At 41.8% G+C, this 23,854-nt stretch overlaps 1 long non-coding RNA gene across 8 annotated transcripts in view; it reads right to left on the bottom strand.

Moving 5' to 3' along the window:
- Window positions 1-12,888, bottom strand: part of LOC131402686 (uncharacterized) — a 28,282-nt gene extending 15,394 nt beyond the window's left edge. For 2 of the 8 annotated variants that reach the window (XR_009218892.1, XR_009218891.1), the window contains exons 1-2: window positions 11,494-11,812; window positions 5,139-5,201 (exon numbers count right to left, since the gene is read on the bottom strand). This is a non-coding gene — a long non-coding RNA (uncharacterized LOC131402686). Of the gene's footprint in view, window positions 1-5,138; window positions 5,202-5,292; window positions 5,488-7,431; window positions 7,632-11,493; window positions 11,813-11,876; window positions 12,080-12,660 lie in introns of those variants that run through there. The other 6 variants (XR_009218896.1, XR_009218897.1, XR_009218895.1 and 3 more) reach the window with 6 other exon arrangements.
- Between the last annotated feature and the right edge of the window lie 10,966 nt (window positions 12,889-23,854).

Genomic DNA, 23,854 nt, shown 5'->3' with positions numbered 1-23,854 from the left:
TATATTTATTTTTGGTGTTTTCCTTCCCTTTATCTTTGCTGTTATAATTAAGTATTTGCTAACCTGTTCTGATAGAGAGCTTCAATTTTTCTGATTTTGTTTACCTATTTTTCTCCTTGCTCACGGATTTGTACCCCCCCCTTTTTTTTTTTTCCAGGTATGAGGGCCTTCTTGAGCATTTCTTGTAGTGGGGGTCTTGTGGCAATGAACTCTCTTAGCTTTTGTTTATCTGGGAAAGTTTTTATTTCTCCATCATATCTGAAGGATATTTTTGCTGGATATTCTTGGCTGAAAGTTTTTGTCTTTCAGAATTTTGAATATATCATTCCACTCTCTCCTAGCCTGTAGAGTTTCTGCTGTGAAATCCGCTGAGAGCCTGATAGGAGTTCCTTTGTACCTTACTCTCTTCTGCCTTGCTGCCCTTAATATTTTTTCTTTGTCATTGACTTTTGCCAGCTTTACTATTACATGCCTTGGAGAGGTTTGGAAAAACTTCAAACTTCCCCAGGTTTGGACTGTTCTCAGTTATTATTTCTTTGAACAAGCTCTCTGCTCCTTTTTCCCCTCTCTTTTCCTTCTAGAATAGCTATAATCCTTATGTTGCATTTCCTAAATGAGTCAGATATTTCTTGCAGAATTTCCTCTCTTTTTTTTAGGCTTACTTCTGTCTTCTCCTCCATCTGGAGCATTTCTGCACTCCTATCCTCTAGATTTCTAATTCTATCCTCCATACTCTCAGCTCTGTTCTTTAAAGATTACAGACTTTTCTTTATCTCCTCCATTGTGTTTTTCATCTCCAACATTTCTGACCGGCTTTCTTTATAGTTTCAATCTCTTTTGTGAAGAAGTTCCTCATTTCATTGAACTGTCTATCTGTATTTTCTTGTAACTCATAGAGCCTTTTTATGATAGCTATTTTGTGTTTTGTTTTTCTTTTGAGGAAGATTGGCCCTGAGCTAACATCCATTGCCATCTTCCTCTTTTTCTTTTTTATCGCCAAAGCCCCAGTACACAGTCATATATCCTAGTTGTCGGTCCTTCTAGTTCTTCTATGTGGCATGCAGCCTCATCACGTCCTGAGGAGCAGTGAGTAGGTCCGCACCCAGGATACCTACTGGCGAACCCTGGGCTGCCAAAACAGAACGTGTGAACTTAACCGCTACTCCACTGGGCCAGCCCCCATGATAGCTATTTTGAATGCTCTGTCATTTAGATTATAGGTTTCTGTGCCTTCAGGATTGACTTCTGGGTGCTTGTCACTTTCCTTCTGGTCTGGATATTTAATATATTTTTTCACACTGTTTGACGGTGTGGATTTGTGTCTCCGCATGATAGTATCTGGTTGCAGCTTCCACCTGCCACCATTGGGTGGGGGTCAAGAGCTGTATATTCTCAGCCCACAGTGATCCATGGATACTTTGGCCGACTGGCTGTGCTGGAGCACTGGACAGGGGGAGGGATGCTTTCTTTTGCCTGCCCAATCCCAGGGGCTTCTCGCTCTTCCTTTGCTATCTGCTCTCCTGGGGTGCTAGCTTGATGAAGATACCCCTCAACAGTTCAGTCACCTCTGTGTGGGGGTTTCCCATGGGCTGTGAGCGAACTTGGAGAGTCACAGTTTTCCCACAGAGGGTCGCCTCTCCCCCTCTCTCTGCAAGCCATGCGGTCCCGAGGTCACTGCCATTGGGGAGCAAGAGGAGCTCTCCCTACCTCCTTCCACTTCCTCCGGGGGTTGTCCAGCACCTCCACGTTCAGATGTATACCTGGGTGGGTCTCTCAGATGTCTTTTGTGTTGTGTGAGTGTCCTCTTTTGGTATATGAATGTCCTTTTTGTTGTATCTTAGTGGGGAGAGTCTAAGGGGAGAGCTCGCTCCATCATGATGCTGACGTCACCTCCCAAATATTTTATAATAATATATGGACTGTAACTTTACTCAAATTGTGAAAAAACCTTTAGAAACTGTCATCAAAAGTGTAATGCTGGATAGCTCACGTTGTGCAGCCCATTCTTCTCAAAGAACCAACACTGCTAATTCTAGCTCTTTCTCCTTTACAAGTATTTAAATCATAAAAGAGTACCTGGTATGTAGCATTTCTATTCTTGGCTCAATAAATTATTCAACATTCTTTCAGCAAGCAAAAATAAGCTAAATACCACAAAAACGTTCACCCTCAAAACACAGATTTGCAAAGATACTGGAGACGTCCAAAATTAACCAACAGGCTACCCCTGGGCCAATAATTTTTAAAAACTTCCTTACCATGCTAATACTGTGCTTTAATCTTGGTTGGCTGTTCCCATTTTTCCTTCTGAACAAAAAAACCTGAGACTGGTTTTACTGCTGCCCATATCTGCCATTTTCGACACAAGCAACAGTAATGGAGGAAGACCCAAATGTACTATCTTTCACATGCAGGCACTTGGTAAAGCTGCCAGGGGTGGCCAGTGTCCACCTGGAACAGGTACAATAGTAACCATGCCTTCTCCATCCAAATTCTAGTTTCATTCTTGCCTCCACAATAACCTTCAAAGCTGACCACATAAGCAACTCATCCACGCATCCGTGCAATCATTCATATATTCAGGGCTCTGAATATGAATATGAAAGCCACTCAGCTAGGGTCAACAGGGAAAACAATCAGGTAAGTACAATACCTGTCAGGGACCCTGACAGACTGGACACCCTAACCTAGCAGAAGGACTCAAGGAGGATTTCACAGTGGAAATTACTTTTCAGCTAAGACCTGAAGGATGGGTAAGAGTTAACCCAAAATTGGGGAAAGCAAGAGTAAAAAGACGAGGGGAGAACATTCAGGCAGGGGAACTAGCATGTTAGAAGGCTCAAAAGTAATAAATAAGAATAACGATGATATTGACAAAAATAGTGATGAATAATAAATTATTGACTCTCTGGGTCAGACACTGCTTTAAGGTTCTATATGTATTAATTCATTAAGTTCTCATAAATATCCTTATCCCCATTTGACAGATGAAGAAATGGATGCACAGAAAGTTGAAGTAATCATCCCAAGGTCATAGGGCGAAGAGGTGGTGGGACTTGGACTGAACTGAGGCGCCTGAAGACAGAGCCTACCTGCTTACACTGTGCTACAAAAGATCTGGTCATGCTTCAGAAACTGGAATTTTGGTCCATGAAGAATTTTAGGGGGAGGCTGACAAGGGTGGTGATGATGAGAATTAAACAGGGGCAGATAATGGAGGGTCTGGGAAGCCCCTGTACCAGACACCTCTCATGTCCTCCTCACATCCTCCCGGCCCACCTTTTCTTCTACCAGCCACAGCTGCAGCAACCTGCTGTATGCAGTGAACCTGGCAGCACCTGCCTCAGGTGCATCAGGTGCTACCAGGGCTGCAGCACGGAAAGCCTGGATGTGAGGAGTCAACACCTCCTGGGACAGCCCTGACCAACAGGGGTCAGGAACCAGTAGGTAAACAGCCCCCTCTTCCTTGCCTTCAGTGGACACTTGTGGGGAGAAGAGGGGCAGACTACATGGCTCCTCTGAAAACCTGGAGGGATGGAACCCTAGGTTCCCACAGCAGTGATCAGCTCCTACTTCATTCTGCCCAGCCTTCCTCTTCAGTTTTATGTGACTACTTCCTACAAATTACCACCTACACGCAAACCCTCCTCTCACACTCTGCCTTCCGTGGGGAACCAGATTGAAACAGCCATGTTAGACAGTTTAGATTTTATCCTTCGGGCAGTCAAAGACAGCATATTTTTGGCAAATCATACCTTCTCTCTTCCAAGAAGCAACAAGAGGCTGAGCGAGGGGAACAAACTCAGCAAAATGATGGCTTGGTAAAGGTTCCCATTCTTCTCTCACCTCACCCCTCCCACCACCATTACACCAGGAAGCCACCCAAGAATAGGGTGCAGGAAAAGTCTATACCCTGTCTTCTGCTCCTTTAGCCAGAGGCTAGAAAAATGGCAGCTGCCCTGGACTCCTTCAGACTGGGGCCCACTTCTGAGGCCATGGCATCTACAACACTGCTACTTCTTCCACCATCTCACTGGCTCTTCTTGTCTCTTCTAGAGCTACTAGAGACATATGGCTACCTGACTGGTACCTTTGGAAGTACACTAAATCTTAAAACCAAAGAATAAGCTTGAAGATGAGGAAATAAATGGAATAGATAGATGATTTGGTTTTAAAATATTCTTGGCTTCTCTCTCTTCTGGATGAGATGTTTTCATTTCTCACTCATATTATGATGTAAATAAATCACAGATTAAATGCTATAATAGCCAGAAATTTTTTATATGAACAATATTGGAGGTAACACCATACATCTGGCTTAAGGATGAAGTTCAGTTTCTATAAAATAGAATTAAAAATATTAACATTTTGCTCTTAATATTAGATTAAGTAACATAAAAAGGATAACATATATTATCCACTGCTCATAGTAATTTTAACTGTCATTATCATATATCCAGGAATAAGTGAGACACCATGTAACCCTGCCTACAGCAGTTTGTTGAAGGGCCAGCTACAGCAATTACGCCTTAATCAATACACAGGCTCAAGGTGTTTAAATTGTGGCCAAAAAGAAAGAAAGACCACAAGGCATCTTTCTTTTTTTTTCAAATTTTCTTCTTTAAATTTATTTAATTAATTAATTTATTTTTATCCCCCAAAGCCCCAGTACATAGCTGTATATCCTAGTTGTAGGTCCTTCTAGTTCTTCTGTGTGGGATGCTGCCTCAGCACGGCTTAACGAGCCATGCGTAGGTAGGTCTGCCCCCAGGATCTGAACCAGCAAACCCCGGGCTGCCGCAGCGGAGCACGGAAACTCAACCACTACGCCACTGGGCCGGCCTATAATCCATCTTATTCTTAAGACATTTAAGCAAAATAGATTCCTGAGATAACACAAATACTGAATGATGAAAATAAGATAATTTTTATCTTATACTAATTTTAACCAAATTTATTCTTACATTTGACAGTGATTATACTAAATTGCAATGTTTAGGTGAAACTGCTACACATTAGAAATAAGAGAATGGTAAAAGTACTGTAACTATGGTATTTGTAACATATATTAGGGTTAAATTTTTATTGACTAACACATGCAAATTGGTTTAAAAACTGTTACCACTGTCCTTTCTTACCTGCATATGTCAGATTGATTATGTTCATAAAGTTTCTTTTCCAGGTCCAATCTCTTCTTTTCACTATAATACAGAAAGAAAATGTTTTATGAATAATTACACTGATAAGTAATAGGCAGTTGGATTTAGAACATGATCTCCTTTGAAATCACACCTTTGTAAGAATGCTTCTCTGGCCTCTCTAAGAAGCAGAAAATGCCAGCTGCGTTTGAAACTCAAGACAAAAATACTTAGCAGTCATCACGGAAGTCTAAAAAGCAAAAAGGACACTGAAATGAAGCAAAAACAAGATTCTCAAAGTAAATGGGGAAATGCAGTAAGAAAAGGCTGGGAAGCAGGTTCAATCACTCAGCAAGTATTTCTTGAGTGCCATGATGACGGTTCTAGGTCTGAAGACTAATCCGGTGTAGACCAACCAAGGCCCCTGCCCTCAGGCAGCTGACATTCTAGGGGGAAGGAGAGACAATAAACAAGATAAATATGTAAAATATGATATGGCCAGACTTCTCTGAGACGGTGACAGTTGAGCGATGGGGATCCCACCAGGTCTGGACACAATGCCTCCACAAATCCACCCTAGATTGAAGACTGGTGGCTTGCTCTGTTCCCAACTGGACAAGCCTGGGCAGAGCCAAGTAGCTGAGTTAGGAAGAGGTCTCTGAAAAGTAGACCTGCCCTCACTCACATTTAATGAAGACCAGGCCCCCTAACACTATTACTTCAAATTTGGGGGGATTTCTTTTTACAACTTTGTAACATCGCCGTGATTTGTCACTGACTGCTATCCTGTGATGATCAGGTGAGTGCTGGCAGTCAGCTAGAGGACAGAGCTTACCCTGCACACCCAGCCTGGGCAAGAGGTAGGGGAAACTGGGCAGCAGGGGTGGTAGCAGCCAAAACCAAGGGGCTAGGGGTGAAACTGCTAAATGAGAAGCCATCTCAGTCCCAAAAAGAGTCCTTGGGAAGTTTAACCACAGAGGGCCCCGCTCAACCACCACCAACGTACCAGCTTCAATCCCATCTAACTGAAGCCAAACTGCGAATCTAAGTTAACAAGAACTAAAGGCCAAAAGAGAAATCACATAATGTCTGAGAGAAAAATGCTAAAGCAAAGACTGAATCAACGACAAGGAGTCCAACAGAAGGTGAGCCTAGCTTGGCCCCCTGAGGGACAGGGGCTGAGCCCACATTCCATTTGTGAGCTCTTAATTATTAGTTTCCGTTTTCCTTCAGAGAAAAAAAAAAGCCCAAAAGTTACTCTGTTAGCTAAATTATAGGTTAAGTAAATTTCTTTGCTTAGCATAATCTAGAATGGAAACCATCATTTAACCAAAATTCTTTTAATGGGAAAATAGGGTCCAAAATCCAAACACTGAATCTTTGCTTGGGGAATAATCTCTTCCTCAGTTGGGGTATGTCTACGTTAAAAAAAAAAAGGAAAAAAAAAAAAATTTACAGAAACACAAATTTTTAATCTAATAGCTTCACACAGATCTTTATTTTCTCATTAAGAAGACTGACCTCAGAAGAGAAGTGAAAAAAACATGGTATAATTGCTTCCATGTTAGAAATTTTTATTTGTCACTTTCCTCCCTTCTAAGGTTCAGTGATCAATAGGATACTTAGTTCATGAAAAATGAATGTCCGGACAGAGTGAGCAATTCGTCACTAAATTATGAGACAGACCCTTAAAGGCATCTATGACCTTGTGCCTCTGATGTCATGCTTTACTTCTGTGGAATTTCTGCCAAGAAAGCATGACTGGAATCTGGTCATGAAGAAACATCAGATGGACCCAGCTTGAGGCTCACTCTCCAGAATGAAAGCTGTTCTCTAGGAAACTGTCAGGAACAGGAAAGGCAGGGAAAGACTGAGGAATAGGCACAGATGGGGAGAGACTGAAGAGACATGGCAAATGGGTTCACAGATGGACTCCTGGACCAGACGATAAAAAAGACAGTGCTAGGACAGTTGGTGAAATTTGACTGGGGTCTGTGGATTGGTATATCAGCACTGATTTCCTGACTGGGAGGGTTATATGGTGATCACAGAGAGAGCATCCTTGCTTTTTGGAACTATGCACTGGAGTGCTTAGGAGTGATGGGGCATCATATCTGCAGTTCTCAAATGGTTCAGAAAAGATTAATAATTTTAGATAGAAAGAGAAAGAGAAAATATAACAAAATGTTAAGAGTTGAGGAATCTGGGTGAGGGAAATATTAGAGGTCTTTGTCCTCTACTTGCAACTTTTCTGTAAGCTTGAACTCATTTCAAAATAACTGTAACAATTTACCTCTGACTTCTAGTGAAGAAGGACCACAGTCTCTTTGGGAATCCACCACCTCACGAGCAGCAAGTTCTTTTTAATAAAGAACATAAAACTTCTTTGTTCTTGCTCTATCTCCAGTAGGGACAGACTGGTCAAACTTCTTCTCTAGCATGACACTTCCTACACTGAAAAACCACAAACACCTCTTGGCCTTCTATTCCAGGCAAAATGATGCTAATCTCATTCACTCTTCATCACAGGCCCATTTTCTAACCTCATCATCCATGCAGCAGTGCCTCTGAGTGCTGTCTTTCATATGTTTTAAATTTAAGACTTAAAACAAGATGTCTACCCCAATAAAAAGCCAGAGAAAGGATTATTGGGAGGATCATCTTGCAATTCCTACAGATTAAATCTCTGTTTCAGAATCTTTGGAACATCCAGCCCTGGGATATGTACCCACTGCCAATGGTTTCAGGCACCTGCACCCCTCACTCGGACCTTTCGAAGTTTTACACAGCTGGGTGGTCCTTAAAGTGTAGTATGTGGTTTAGTTTCCTCCTTTTAAGCCACCTGTTATTCAGTTTTTGTATCAATATCATCTTCAGCTTAACTCAACTAATACCTCAGCATCAATTTCTGGGCCTTTACGATATCTCACCCTGAATCAATATTGGTATTGAAAACACTGGGGCTGGTTAATGGGCCTTTTAAACAGATGTTTTTATATAATTGTAAGTGTCAACTCCACTTACATGTTTCTACTACACTTGTGGCACTATATGCATTGTACAGAGTCATTCCATCAGGCTCTTGTAGATTCAACGACCTTCCCACAATGCAAAGAAAACACTGATACAAAAAGGAAAAAATTCAGAATATAAAATTACATCTATGTGTGACTACAGCTAAGACAATCTGGCTAGAAACGCACCAAGTACAAGGGAAAAGCCCAGCTATTAGACCAGCTAACATTGCAATGACCCACCTCTAAGGGGGCTGAGAAAGGACAGGTTGTTTTTCTCTCTCACTCCCAGGAAGTCTGTGGACTGACAAAGCAGCTGTGACTGCCCAAGGTCGCAGCCTGTAAATTTCTGGAGCTTCAGGAGACAATGGTCCTTGTGGTCAGCGGGATTGGTTGAGAAAAACAGGCACATTCAAACACTCAAACAGGGTACAGACAATGATAGTCATTATCTGTTGCTTCACAAACTACAGCTTTCAACTCTTTTACTTTGAGGCTCTTTATTTACTAGAGAAAAAAAAATCTGTGGCCGTACTTCACATATTAGTCAAGGCCTCTCATTTCTGTGAGGAACCAAGGTTCAGAGAGGCTGAACCACCTGGTCAAGGTCACACAACAGTTCACAGACTGGAACCCAGGTTTCCATGTTTCCACCGCACTTTTCTGTGTATCCAAAATTATTCGCCTCTGTACTTATTAACTATGCATTAGAGTTAGTTATGGACTTTTAAAATGAAAAACGAGTACACACAGCAACAGATCTGTACTGACTTAAAAATAAAACCAACCTCCAAAGGCAGAACCATGAATAGGCTATAAAATTTGACTCAAATTCCTTATACAATTTCAACAGCCTCACCTTGCTTAATAGTTAAAGCATTAAGTGTTAAACATGAAGTAATAATCATTACACAGTTATTATACCATAAGGACTATAAACAGCCAGGTGTTCCTAGCACAGGAAGCAAAAATGATAACTCACAATTAACTTAGTTCAAAAAGAATGCCATTTGAACCAGTGACATTTTAAAATTTAGAACTTGGGCTAAGAGATACAAATAACTAAAGGCCTGGGGTAACTAAGCTACTATTCTAAGAGAACAGAGTCAAAAAGCAGTTAAAAAAAAAAAAACTCAAAAAACAAACACACACAGTACAGAGAACAGATTGGTGGTTACCAGAGCGGAAGAGGAGTGTGGGGAGGGTGAAAGGGGTAAAGCAGGACAATGTGTACAGTGACGGATGGAAACTAGACTTTGGGTGGTGAACACGATGGACTCTATACAGAAGTCGAAATATAATGATATACACCTGAAATTTATATAATGTTACGAACCAACGTGACCTCAATAAAAATAAATTAGTAAAACGTAAAGAAAAAAATTACACGCACACCCAGAGGTGAATTTGTTTTATTATTTGTTTGTTTGCTTTTTAACTTGGAGCTGGACTTCAGTATAAGATTTCACTTTGGGGATGGGACAATAGCTTAAATTGGTTTGAATCTATAAACCAAACTTTAGTTTTTCAAAATGGTTAAGGAACCTTGGAGCAGAATTGAAATTTTAAAATTTATTTTAGGGGCCAGCCTGGTGGCGCAAGCTGTTAAATGCGCACGCTCCGCTGCGCCGGCCCGGGGTTCGTGGGTTCGGATCCCGGACGGGCACCGACGCATTGCTTGTCAAGCCATGCTGTGGTGGCGCCCCATATAAAGTGGAGGAAGATGGGCACGGATGTTAGCCCAGGGCCAGTCTTCCTCAGCAAAAAGAGGAGGATTGGCAGATGTTAGCTCAGGGCTGATCTTCACACACACACACAAAAAATTATTTTATTATTCTTATTGTTCTTCCCCCTGGTGATTTCTTTTAATGTATTTAATCTTATATAATGGGTTTTTTTGTGTGTGTGTGTGTGAGGAAGATCAGCCCTGAGCTAACATCCATGCTAATACTCTTCTTTTTGCTGAGGAAGACTGGCTCTGAGCTAACATCTATTGCCAATCCTCCTCCTTTTTTTTTTCTCCCCAAAGCCCCAGTAGATAGTTGTATGTCATAGCTGCACATCCTTCTAGTTGCTGTATGTGGGACGTGGCCTCAGCATGGCCAGAGAAGTGGTGTGTCGGTGCACGCCTGGAGTCCGAACCCCGGCCGCCAGTAGCGGAGGGCACGCACTTAACCGCTAAGCCATGGGGCTGGCCCCAATGGTTTCATTTTAAACACAACCTAACAAACAACATTAAAGAAACTGGGTTTTTTTTCTTTAAAAAAAAGCACTTTAAGTGTACTGATGCACAGAGCAATGTCTTGTCTTTTAATTATCAAGTATATGCAGACACAATATCATCTTTGAAATATCACACTGTCCACTCTTCCTGGTTGACTGGAACATGGTCATTATTTAGTGGCAATGTGTGGCTAATGTTCTATACAAGACATTTATACCTCCTGGACATTAGCTGGTTGACTTGGGATTTCTTCCATTCCTTGAACAAACATATATCAAGCCCCTCCTCCACCTAAGGTACTCTATTATCAGCTAAAGCTTCAGCTAGATATGGTTTCTGAGCTCCTGGAATTCTCCATCTAGGCAGGGAGCAAGTCACTCAAGCCACTATCTAGAGTCCTGTAAGAATGCCGAGGTTGCATGAGTTAGGGAACAGGCTGATCAATACTTAGTGCAGGGAAGCCACTGAAGGAAGTGATTTTTCAAAAGCTGGAGTTGAGGAGGTTCCTGGGGTGGGTGAGTGGCGGTATGTCAGAAAGAAAATAGGATATAGAAAAAGATTAAAGAGTAAAATATGGTGAGGACAATTAAGGAGGCCTGTTGTAGATGCTCTATAAACATTTGACAAAAATTAAATCTAGCATAAAACCAATATAATTCCTTTTCAAAACCACTTACTTCTGCCTTTACCTTACACATAACTATTGTTGTCATTTTAGCATTGTTACACACACACAGCTCTCTTCACTAAAATGATTTTGTAACTTTAACACTCATTAAACCTTTTGTTTATCAAGAGATCCAAACATCTATTTCCTTTCTTGTCAACTAGAGATTTCCAACACCAATTAATTTAGCAGCTAAATAATAGTTCCAACAACTTATCTTTTATGTGGTTATTTATAGCAAAGTGCTTTTTAATTTTCTTTCTGTATGTGCTCTTAGATCTAGCTGTCTTCAGCGGTTCTCATCTTTCATGTCTTAATCAAGGTATCACGCATACTCCAGAAGCTGGACTTCTCTGTCTGGAAATTTCATCCCTTCGCTGGAACTATGGCCCTCAGAAAGTCTCCCGCATTTAAATAGGGCATATGTTTGACAAACACACACACACTCACCTGCCTGTGTTCCTGGACCTGTCACCACTGATGCAGTGCAGCTGTCAGGGTGGGATGACAATTTGAAGAGACTGCGGAGGGGGCGTGTAGAGGGAACGAGAGAAATTCACGAGGCTTGACTGAGAGTGACAGGCAGGAGAACTCCTACTCCCCCTTCCGGGCAAATTCAGTGACGCGGCCGCGTCCTCCAGCGGGAGATCTCCAACAAGGGGGTCTCTCCGGTAAACTCTGTCCTCCAGGCCCCAGTGGGAGCTTGGGGGCCGTCGCGGGCGGACCCAGGCCCAGGGGAACCACGGGCGGGGCGAGTGGGAAGGACAGACGGCAGGGCACCGGCCGACCCTGGGCGCCGGCCTATGCCCGCCCCCGCCTCGGGTAGGCCGTACCTGTCCCGCAGCCCGCGCTGGAGGCGGCCCAGCCTCTCCTAGGAGTCGGGGCTCGCCAGGGGCGCGGACCGAGCGGAGGCCTGGCGCATGCCGCCGCCGCCACGCTCGCCCCGCGCCGCCTCGGGCCAGCGCGCGGAGGGGAGGGGCGGGTTGTCGGGGGCGACGGCCCCACCATGCACCGCGGGTGAACACGGCGCCCCGACGCCGTGCAGGGGGCGGGACGGGGCGCCGTGAATGGGCGGGGCCGACGGCCGTGGAGGGGCGGGGTGTCGTGGAGGGGCGGGGTGTCGTGGAGGGGCGGGGTGTCGTGGGAGAGGTTGACAGCCGCCTTGGGGGGAGCCGGCCCAGGCTGCACGCTGCGGGATGGGCAGGGGTCCTTGGGGGTTGGGTGCCCAGGGCTCTCTGCCCGAGACTGGCGTCTTCCTTCTCCCTAACCGTTCAGAACTCTCACGGGACAGACCCTGGTCCTCCTCCAGGTGGAGCCGTTCTCTGAGGGTCAGTCAGAAGCCCACTCCTGATCCCCACCATGGGTAAAGGATGGAGCTTGGCTGGGAGCAAGTCACGTGATCAGTTTTTGTCCTGGCATGAAACTACATTAATTTTGCAAGACGCATTCTCTTTCCCTCCTGCCACCTCTCCCTCTCTTCTTCCCAGGATATGCTGAGTGCCACGCACTGTGCTAAGCTTGGTTTCCTACCAGCACTTAAAAGCAAAAGAAAACACCACAAAAAAGACAAAATTCTAAGCAACTGTGTTCAGCCCTGACAGCAGAACAATCCCTTACCTGTAAATCCGTGCTGACCATAAGGATGTGGTTAATGCTGTAGGTCACATTACTAGTTGGTGAGGAGAGGAAAGTTGCTAACAAGTTGCTTGCAAAACAGACATTTGTTTGTGCAGATATAGAATCCTGCAGCAGGGACTTGAGCCAGGCTGCCTAGACTCAAATCCCCTCTTCCACTGCCCAACTGTGTGACCAAGTGCAGGTCACCCTCCTGAAGCCCAGGGTTCCTTATTTATAAAACCGGGAAGATGGTTACTGCAGGGCCTAGCTATGCCATTGCTATAAAGATTAGATCTGTTAACGTGTGTAAGTGTTTAGAAGAGGGCCCAGCACATAGGAAGCATCAGTTTTTATCAACATCATCACCAACTTGGAGGAAAAGCTTCCTGAAGAAAGACAACCGTACTCCAAAACCTGCAGGGCAGAAAAAAAGAAATTATAGTTTCTTTAGTCTCTTATTCTTCATTTCTTTTGGTTTCTTTGCTCAGTCATTAATTTCACTTACTTGCAAGGTGTGACTTAAACTAGTAAATCAATCATTAGCAAGAGAGATGGACTACTCAAAGGTCAATAATATAAAATTATAATGTTACTTAGCCTTCCCTTCGCATTTGCCAGGGCCAGGGCAAGAGTGTGAATGGACGCCCTCATACCATCTGTCAAAATATTAAACAATTATAAATCACGATGACAAATTGTAGATAAAATATGTTTTCTCCTCCTACCTTGGCCAATGTGCCTTCATAAGAACCTGGAAAGCCAGAGGGAAATTTAGTTCTCTGACTCCCTCCCCAGCCCACTTTATTTCCCACCCCGGGCCCAGTCTTGCACTGTGAGGGGCCTCACACACTGGCAGGGATGTGTGTGTCTCCCCAACGCCACCACCCCAGTCTACAAGTCCTAGCTCTGTCCTCATCCCCACCTCAGCCTCCTCTTGGCCACTCCTCAGGCCTAAGGGCGAGCACCTTGCAGGAAGTGATAGTCACCCTTGCAGGAAGGGTCCAGGAAAGAGGTCTTTAAGGGCCTCAGAAAGGAGGTTAGGGCCCTTTGAGCAGGGATTGTCAGGGTGATGGGTACCTGAAATGTGTTGCAGAATGGTGTGTGTGTGTGTGTGTGTGTGTGTGTGTGTGTGTGTGTGTGTGTGTGAAAGAGAGAGAGAGAGAGTGCGCTCTAGGCAGGCATGTCCCCTGGCCCTGGGCCTCCTTGCCTTGCATAGAATGGCATGGCCAGAAAAGGGCCAGAACACGCTTTGTAATATACAGAAGCCAGGGTAGGGGCCCTCTTGCCTAGGTCTAAGGGTAATCCTGATGTTACTTTTATTTAGTTGTTATATCAAATCATTATACCAAATTGATTCCATGGTAGTTGTGGACCTTAAACAGCCAGTTATTTCTCCAGCACAAATAGGTTTATTTGGGATCAGCAAAGAATTGCAATCTAAGGTCTACAACCATGTCAAGCCACCTGCAAGTCCTCCTGCAGAAAAGGGAGAAGAAACTCTTATAGAGGGGAAGAGGAAGTTGGGAGGGCTAATGTAAACAAAGAGTCCTCCAAAGAGGAGGAGACTGGGAGTTGAAAGTGTAGTGGCTTTTCATTGGCTGAGTTGTGGTAGTCTATCATTGGCTGAGCTGTTGCTGGCAAGAAGAGGAAGTCTTTCTTCTTCCTATTGGGCTCTGCTATCTTCATAGGGTGTCAGAGCTCCCCTTTTTGGCCTCCTGACTCCATTTTAGTCAGGTTTATGTTTATTAATTTCCACATAGTGTGCAAAGGTTTACTTTACTGATTTTAGTGCAAACAACATTGTACTACAACCCTGGCAAAAAAAAAAAATGTATCTTTTTAGCATATTTTATTTAGGTCTCCTCTCACCCAGATTAGTTTACTAAGGGAAAAAAATCCCCCAAACAATTAATGTAGCTAATTATTTTCAGTAAATACATAGAGTAACCAGGTGAGGCATCATTTAGCATCCCAAATTTTTATTAGGCCATCTTAGGAGAGTCTAAAATTAAATATAATTAAACAGTAAATAGATAATTCAAAATAATTAAAATTTGCATTCTATGGTTGATTTATTAATGACATATGACATCTAAATGCAGGACCCTCTTTATTAACAATAACACATAGCAAACTAAATGAATATTTCTAGAGTATTTATGCTAAAATTATGCATTCTAAATGGTGACAGACTTTTATTAAATGCAGAGTTTTTCACTTTGAATATTTAATTTGCTGGAGCACTCCCTTTTAATATTGTTCTTAAATCCGTTTATATTAGCAGAGCTGATTTCTGTAAACAGCTCTGATTGTACTTCCTGGACCACAGGCCATGAAGTCTGCCTAGAGGGACAAGTCTTCCTATAAGCTACAGAATGTCTTAGCTGCGAGTTAGAGGGGATCTAGCTTCACCCCCTTGTTTTTTTAGAGGAAAAAAAGGTTCAGGGCAGGTAAGGGACTTGGCCCGGGTCACAGCTGATAATCTGTGTAATGTTAATGAGTCTAGTTCCAAAGATGGGTCCCTAATGGCCCCATTAGGCAAAGAGTAAAGAAAGCCAGTGTTTCATCTCAGTAGACATATGGCTCTTTGGGTGAACCATATGAAATTGCCGTTTTTGTAGCTCAGAAACAGTTGGATCAATGAATGGAAGATTGGTTTTGGAAATATGTTGAAATTAGAATTTTACATTTTAAAATGTAAACACCACACAATTTTAAAATTAAATCCTGTATATTTGAGTCAATAACTGCTTGGATATTATATTATGTAGTTTGCTAGGGCTGCCATAACAAAGTACCACAAACTGGGTGGCTTAAACAACAAAAATTTATTGTGTCACAGTTCTGGAGGCCAGAAGTCTGAGATCAAGGTGTGGGCAGGGTTGGTTCCTTCTGAGGAAGACTCTGCTCCGTACCTCTCGCCTAGCTTCTGGTAGTTTGCCAGCAATCTTTGGCATTCCTTGGCTTGAGGTGCATCACCCCGATCTCTGATGTCATTTTCACATGGCATTCTCTCTGTGTGCATGTGTGTCTCCAAATTTCCCCTTTTATAAGGAAACCAGTTATATTGGATTAGGGGCCCACCTTCCTCCAGTATGACCTTATCTTAATTAATTATATCACAATGACCCTATTTCCAAATAAGGTCACATTCTGGAGTGCTGGGAATTAGGACTTCAACATACGAATTTAGGGGGTACACAATTCAACCTGTAACAGACATGAACATGGAAAGTATTTCATTTTGCAATCACTATTCAGAAATATTTGACATTGCATCCTATGCTATTAGAAAATTCACTTTTAAGTAGAGATGACTCAAAAGTAGAAAGTAGGGAGAAAGGCTGTGATGCCACATGAATATGTCTATGGAACCCCTCCACCCATTGAGCATTTACACCAGTATAAGCATTTATTGCCTTATTTAAACCCAATAACAGTCCTTTGAGGGCACCTGGCCTAAGATCATGCTGCCAGTATGTTCTTGACCAGCTAGTGGTAGAGCTAGAATTCAAAAAGATCTTTTCCAAATCCAAAGTCTATCCTTTCTTATCCTCCATTCTATATGGCCTCGAAACTCATCATTTGACAGCTACTGATATTTTTTATTTTCCTTGTATGAGATGTGTAAAATATATATTTTGTGACCCAGAAGAGTTTACACATATACATGGTTCATTATTTGAGAGATAGTATTCATTGACATAGAATTCATTTTTTACATGCCGTGATATAACACTATGTGTTCACCATTCTGTTAATTTTCCTCCTTAGCACTCAGTAAGACTACGTTTCTCATCCTTTCTAGTGGTTAGATGGGTCTATATGACCCAGTCTGGCAATGAAGTATGAGCAGAAGTGATATAGCCACTTCCAGGCCTGGCCTCCAAACATCCTGCACTCTCTTCCTTATTTTTCCTTAGTTGGCCAGCTAGATGCAGAGGATCCAATGGAGAACTCTGAGGCCCTGGAAGAAGAGTGGATGATTGCAAAGCATAGAGCACAGAACTGTGTCTTGGGCCAGAACTAAACCTTCACTATATTGAGCCACTGATATTTTGAGGTTGTTTGTTTCAGCAGCTGGCACACTTATCCTGACTAATACACAAACATTCCATGCAACAATTATGCAAATGCACCAAAACAACTTTCTACAACGTTCTCAATGGATTTATGTGACTATCCAGATGGTGAAGGAGACTGAAAACCTGGAACTCTGAGATTAAGAGTTGATGTCTGACAATGGAATACTACTCAGTCAAAAAAAGATGAAATCTTGCCATTTACAACATGGATGGACCTTGAGGATATTATGCTAAATGAAATAAGTCAGATGGAGAAAGACAAATACCATATGATTTCACTCCCATGTGGAAGATTTAAAAAAACAACAAAAACAAACAAACACATAGACACAGAGAACAGACTGGTAGTTACCAGATGGGAAGGGTGGTGGGGGGAGAGTGAAAGGAGTAAAAGGGCACAGTTGTATGGTGATGAATGGAAACTAGACTTTTGGTGGTGAACACAATGTAGTCTATAAAGAAGTCGAAATAGAATGATCTACACCTGAAATTTATATAATGTTATAAACCATTGTTACCTCAATAAAAAAATAAATTTTTAAAAAAGGAGTCAATGTCTGAGAAGAGAAGCCTAGATAGTGAAGGCAAAGTTACAATGAAGAACCATCTAGAGCAGCTCTGGCCAATAGACTTTCAGCAATGATGGAAATGTTCTATTCTGCGCTGTCCAATACGGTAGCTGCAAGCCAAATGTGGCTATTGAGCAACTGAATGTGGCTAGTGCTACTGAGGAATTGAATTTTTTATTTCATTTAATTTTAATTAAAATTTAAATTTTAGAGGACATGTGTATCTAGTGGCTATGTATGGGACAGTGCAGATATAGGGATAAAGTGGAAAGACGGATTAGCATGGTGGGGGAAGAGGGGAGATCATAAATTACTTGGAAGTGGAAAGGCAGGAACTGGAAGGTAAGATGTCATCCTTGGTGGAAGGTGATGATGGTCAAGAGGAGAGGTACGATGGTTAATTTTATGTGTCAACTTGGCTAGGCCATGGTGCCCAATTGTTTGGTCAAACACCAGTTTAGATGTTGCTGTGAAGGTATTTTTAAAATGTGATTAACATTTAAATCAGTGGACTTTGAATAAAGCAGAGTTCCCTCCATAATGTGGGTGGGCCTCATCCAATCAGTTGAAGGCCTTAAGAGAAAAGACTGAGGTTCCCAAAAGAGGAAGGAATTCTGCCTCCAGACCGCTTTCAGACTCAAGACTGCAAAATCAACTCCTGCTGAAATGTCCAGCCTGCAGGACTGCCCTGTGGACTTTGGACTTCCAAACCCCCACAATTGCATAAGCCAATTCCTTAAAATTAATCAATCTCTCTCTTTCTCTCTCCAGATATAGATATAGATGTAGATATAGATATAGATGTAGATGTAGATGTAGATATAGATATAGATGTAGATATAGATGTAGATGTAGATGTAGATGTAGATATATAGATATAGATGTAGATGTAGATATAGATGTAGATGTAGATGTAGATGTAGATATAGTTATCTATCTATCTTAACTGGTTCTGTTTCTCTTGAGAACCCTGACTAATACAGGAGGGCATGAGGTTACTAAGAACTTTTGCTCAAATGTATTTGTAATAGCTAATTTAAAACAATAAGAATCAGGTGCAAATTCCAATAAATAAAATGAAATCATAGATTCCCTCATTTTATTTCATATCGTGTAAACCAACAACTAATGTGTGGGTCTCTAAAATACACCAGTTCTATGAAAGCTAAATAACAGCCAAACGATAGAACAATAGAGTAGTTGAATGGCTCCAGCGAGAGCCTCACTAATTCAGTGAGATGGGCTCCCTCTGTCTCACAGCTCTTGCATGCCTATTTCCACTGCAGTCCTTGAATTTGGGCTTCCACGAGGTCTCCAGGATTATTCATTTGTTGACAAAGCGGAATCCTCAGAAGTGATAAATTCCACACGCTCAAGTCCTTGTACTCTTTTCTCCGTTGCGTGGTGTCTCCCTGGATGGTGTCTTGGTTCTGCCTGGGAGGGACTACTCCACAGCCTTGGACTCCTGGTGTGTGGGCAGCATCCTTGCATCCCTGTAGGTGCTGATGTCATGCATGAGCCGTCTTTGAATGCTGAGATTCTCCTCAAAAATCATTTGGTGGATTTCATAATTGTTTGCCACTTAGATGCACTTCTCATCAGGGTTCAACAAGTACTCCTAACTACAAGGATTGGAAACAAAGGGATGCTCTAGGCCTGCTCTTACAACTCACAAGCAGACTGAAACCAAAGGGTCTTGCATAATAAATACCATTTAATTTGATGGCTATGTGTTTATGCTTACAAGGTGACAGGGCACCAGGTGTAGAACATTCCACTTCTTATTGTCTGCAATTATCCATGGCATGTGTCTTTGTAGAAATGTTGGCTTCATTCATTTCTGGGGCACCTGGGTGGTGTGCACCACAGACAACACCCTCCCTGCTCCAACAAACATTTGCCATTGTGTCCTAGAGAAGTGTAGAACACAGAGGTTGAGAATTTTGGCTCAAGTGCCCCTCTGCGTGGTATACTACTACTTCCTCTTACAAGCTGTATGACTTTGGGCAGATTACTTAACCTTGCTGTGTCTCAAATTCCTCACCTGTAAAATGGTGACAGTAATAGTGCCTTCCTTTCAGGCTTGTTGAGAAGATTAAATGTGGTCGTCTGTGTGATGCACTTAGAATCATGCCTGGTAGAGTTAGCCCTCGGTAAACACAAGCTGGCATCACTTCTTCAGAGAGCAAGAAGAATATCCCTTTGGCAGATGAAGAGAGTCATCAGAGGTAAGGGCCCCTGTTCTGCTTCCTACTATTTGTCTGTCTCTCAGAGTCATTTCCTAAGCGTCCTCTCTGTCCTTCTTTATCAAAGCTGCTGGCCCTGCACTCACATGCCCACTCAAAGGGGTCAGGTCACCTGAACTCATTGCTGCTGACTCAGTAGCTGACATCAGTTGGGACCTCAATCCCAGATTCAGTTTCAGTCCTTTTGTGTCAACCCTGGCAGTTGTATGGATCCCAGCCCACCACCCCTCAGGAACAGAAAACCAGGACACGGAAGGGAGCACACAGTACCATGTTGTCAAAAGATCACATGCTTTGGAATCAGAAGACCCGAGTTCAAATCCTGACTCTGCCTCATATCAGGTGTGTGGCTCTGAGCACATTTCTTAATGTCTTGAATGCTTCATTTTGCTCATTTCTAAATGAGGGTAATGATATTTTTATTTATGAAATTATTGTGAGTTGTGAATGAGGTAACATTTGAGAAGCTCTTAGCACAGGCCTGGCCCATAGAAAACATTCAATAAACAAATGGTTCCAACTTCTCCCTGAGAATTAGGAGCATTCCTAATTTCCTAGGAGCAAAGGGGATTTTAAGGCAGTGAAACCATAGTTCTATATGATTCTGTAATGGCGGATACATATTACCATGCATTTGTCAAAACCCATAGAATGTACAACACAAAGAGTGACCCTAATTCCAACTATGGACTTTCATTAATTATAATGTATCTGGACTGGTTCAGGAATTATAACAAATGTACCACACTAAAGTTAATAATTTGTAGTTAATAATGTTACAGTAATAATGTTATATAAGTTATATAGATTACTAACGAGATGTTAATAATAGGAAAACCATGCTGGGAGGGATGAGGGGATATATAGGAACTCTCTATAATTTCCACTTAATTTTTCTGTAAACCTATAAATGTAAACCGTTATAAGAAATAAAATCTATTTTTTTAAACCATATTTTCCTATCTGGTAGCCTCTAGCTACATGTCACCATTGAGAATTTGAAATGTGGCTAGTCTAAATTGAGATGTGCTGTAAATGTAAAATACACTATGGGTTTCAAGGATTTTATATAAAAATATGAATGTATAATACCTCAATAATAATTATATATTGACTACACGTTGAGATAATAATTCTTTGGAGATGTTGGGTTAAATAAAATATATTAAGATAAAAAAATGAAAGGCTTACATGGCTACTGACTTGGGAATTGCAAGATGCACCACCACACACACACACGAGACTCTGGCTGAGGCAGGGGGTTCTAGATTTTGCAACCACCTCATAAATGTATGGCCTCCCACACTCAAACCCTCCTCTCCTGACTTGGAGCAAGGCTATTGCTATGGGTTGAATTGTGTCTCCCAAAAGATATGTTGATGTTCTAATCCCTGGAACCTATGAATGTGACCTTATTTGGAAATAGGGTCTTTGCAGATGTGATCAAGTTAAGATGAGGTCATTAGTGTGGACTCTAATCCAATATGACTGGTTGGAGAGGAAACAGCATTTCATGACAGAGGCAGAGATTGGACTGTTGCAGCTGCAGCCAATGAACACCAATGATTAGCGGCCACCACCACAAGCTGGGGGAGTCAAGGAAGGGCCTGCTGATACTTTGATATCAGATTTCTAGGCCTCAGAACTGGGAGAGATTGAATTTCTTTTGTTTTAAGTCACCCACTTTGTGCTATTTTGTTACAGCAGCCCTGGAAAGTCATACAAGTATAAATGGCAGAGGTCATGTCACACAGGAAACATAAAACAGAGGCAGAAAAAGGGGGATTTATTCTCTTCCTTCCAGGTTGGAGTGGTTTCCAGAAAAACTGGTTGCTGTAGCAGAGGTCCCTGGTGTCACTGTGGTTTTTCTGGGGCCACAGGAGCTGGTGAAGATGTTGGGCTGTTTGAGGAGACAGAGATAATGGTATGCAGAGCTCTAACTACTATGCTGGAAATTACGGAGATATTTGTGATTCAAGAGTCCTTAACTGGGGTAAAGGCCATCACAAGGTGATTGGAATCAGGTCCAACTTGTTCTTCCCCATTGATGTCTGAGAACAATGGGACCTTGTCCAATTCATGATGAACCAAAGAAGACCTTCCATGTAACCTTATTGATAATATTGAAAATTTTCCAAACTCTTAAGTGTCTATTGATAGGATGCTGGTTAAAGATATTATAATAAATTTCAATTAAGTAATCTAGTCATTAAAAATCAAATCGGAGTCTATTTTTGAGCAAAAACTAAGTTTAGCTATTATAGGATAACAACGTTGTGAAATGAAATTTTTATGTTTATCTACATAAGAGGAAAATTGGCTGGAAGACAAAGCACCAAAATGTTAATAGGGAATATCTTTGAAAGATGAACTTACAGTTGACTCAGTTTTCATTTTTGTCTCTCTTTGCTTACCTGGTTTTCTACTAAAATCATGCAATTTTGGTAATAAGGAAAATTGTGTATTGTTTTACATGACTAGACCATCATCGCTGAAGATTCTAATGAAACAGGTGGGAGAAATAAGGGATCAGGTGTGTCTCTGACTTTTGTCAGGAAATAGCTCTCAAATCTCTGGCTACAAGAGGAGTGCTGCTTTTCTGGGGTAAGGGCTTAAACAGCTTATTCCCTCTCCAAAGAGAAAAATATCTAACGTGTGGTTCAAGCCTGCAGATAAACTGCGGAACCTAAAAGACAGTTGTCTTCAGATCACTGTTATAATCTCCATCTTCTTTTAGTCTCCTAAGCTGTAGCATCGCTTTATCCATCCTATGTCATCCATGAACCCTTGTTGTTGATGTTAGTGGTGGTGGTTGTGTATGTGTGTGTATGTGTTTGTGTGGAGGTAAAGGTGAGGGGAGGGAAAATGTCAAGGAAATAATAATGGCAAAGATGGCATCATAAAATTGAGACTTCACAAGGACTAGCCACCAGTCTTAATCTTACATGCATCTTAAAATCCTGTGTCATTAAAATGTGACATTGGTGACAATCCCAACTAAATAAGAATACACCTCTAATTGTTGACTCTGTTTCACTCTTGAGTTTCTGTCCAACTTTCGTGTTTTCCTTTTTTTTTGGCAATACTTTAGTTTCTAGAGAACGAAACTCCTAGGAAACAGTCCCTTAATAACATCAAATCTGATTCCCAAGGGCCAATTATCCACTCTTATAATGGTCTCTCCACCATCAAAAATGTGAAAGGCCATTGGCTAGAGTGTAAATCTTGGAGTTATGCCAGTGGCACACTGTATTTCCCTAATTGAACTTCTGCACCTGGTTTGGCCGAAACTAAGAGACAGTACTGAACTCTGCAATGTGCAGGATGGCAAAAAAGGTCAGCCCCAGGCCGACTCCAAGACCCAGAGGGCATTTGTGGATGCCAGCTATTAACCTAAATTATCTTTGTTCCCTCTCAGGACTCTACTGCTTTCTTGCTTTCATTGAGATTCAAAAGTTTTCAACCCAAGGTTTGTTGATGGTGAAGGAAGTGGTTAGTACCTCTTGCATTTCTACAGCACTGGGTTTTCAACACAGTCCCTGTGTGTGATTTTGTGTTATCCTACAACCATTTGGAGGTAAGAAAGACAAACCTTGTCCTCAACCTGTTTCCGATGGAGAAAGTGTGGCATAGAGATGGTAAGTGAACTTCTTAAGTAATGAAGAGAATATCACACAGAGAATGGAGGCCAATGCTATTTGATCTACAGTTAGACAAATGTACTTGAACCTCTGCTCCCATAGATACCAACAGATGACCTTGGGGGAGTATGGAACCTCTCTAGGTTGCTTCTTCCTCAACTTGAAATGGGAACAATAATCTGTATAGGATACGACTATTTTGAGGAAATGCAATAAAATAAATAGAACATCTGCACAACATTTCGTGGGATGCCTTATGTGTGATAAATTCTTAGTAATGATAGACGTTATTTTAATCAAAGCTACATTTAACTAGATTCTTAATTGCAAAATGAGATAAGGCAGAATGCTTCACTCCCTTGTTAATAAATAACTTCTTAGAAAATAATAGAAAAGGACATTTTGTCAATTGTTTCCATTATGTAAAAATAATGACCCTTCAAATGCTTCTGATACTCATTCTTTATAACCATAAGAGAGTAATCTCATTGCTTCTTCACTTCCTGCGGCCATAGAGGGGCATCTACAATAGGTAACATTTTTGCAATATTTTGCAGAATATATATGGCTCTTTTGTCTACTTGAATATACTTCTTTTTTTCCCTAAAAATAACACCTTAATCAAATGAGCATGTATAGGTTTTCATTGGAAT

Source organism: Diceros bicornis, unplaced genomic scaffold (genome assembly GCF_020826845.1).
Source record: "Diceros bicornis minor isolate mBicDic1 unplaced genomic scaffold, mDicBic1.mat.cur scaffold_230_ctg1, whole genome shotgun sequence".
NCBI lineage: Eukaryota > Metazoa > Chordata > Mammalia > Perissodactyla > Rhinocerotidae > Diceros > Diceros bicornis.
The sequence above is the reverse complement of the archived record's forward strand: the minus strand, read 5'-3'. Positions and strand labels throughout refer to the sequence as shown.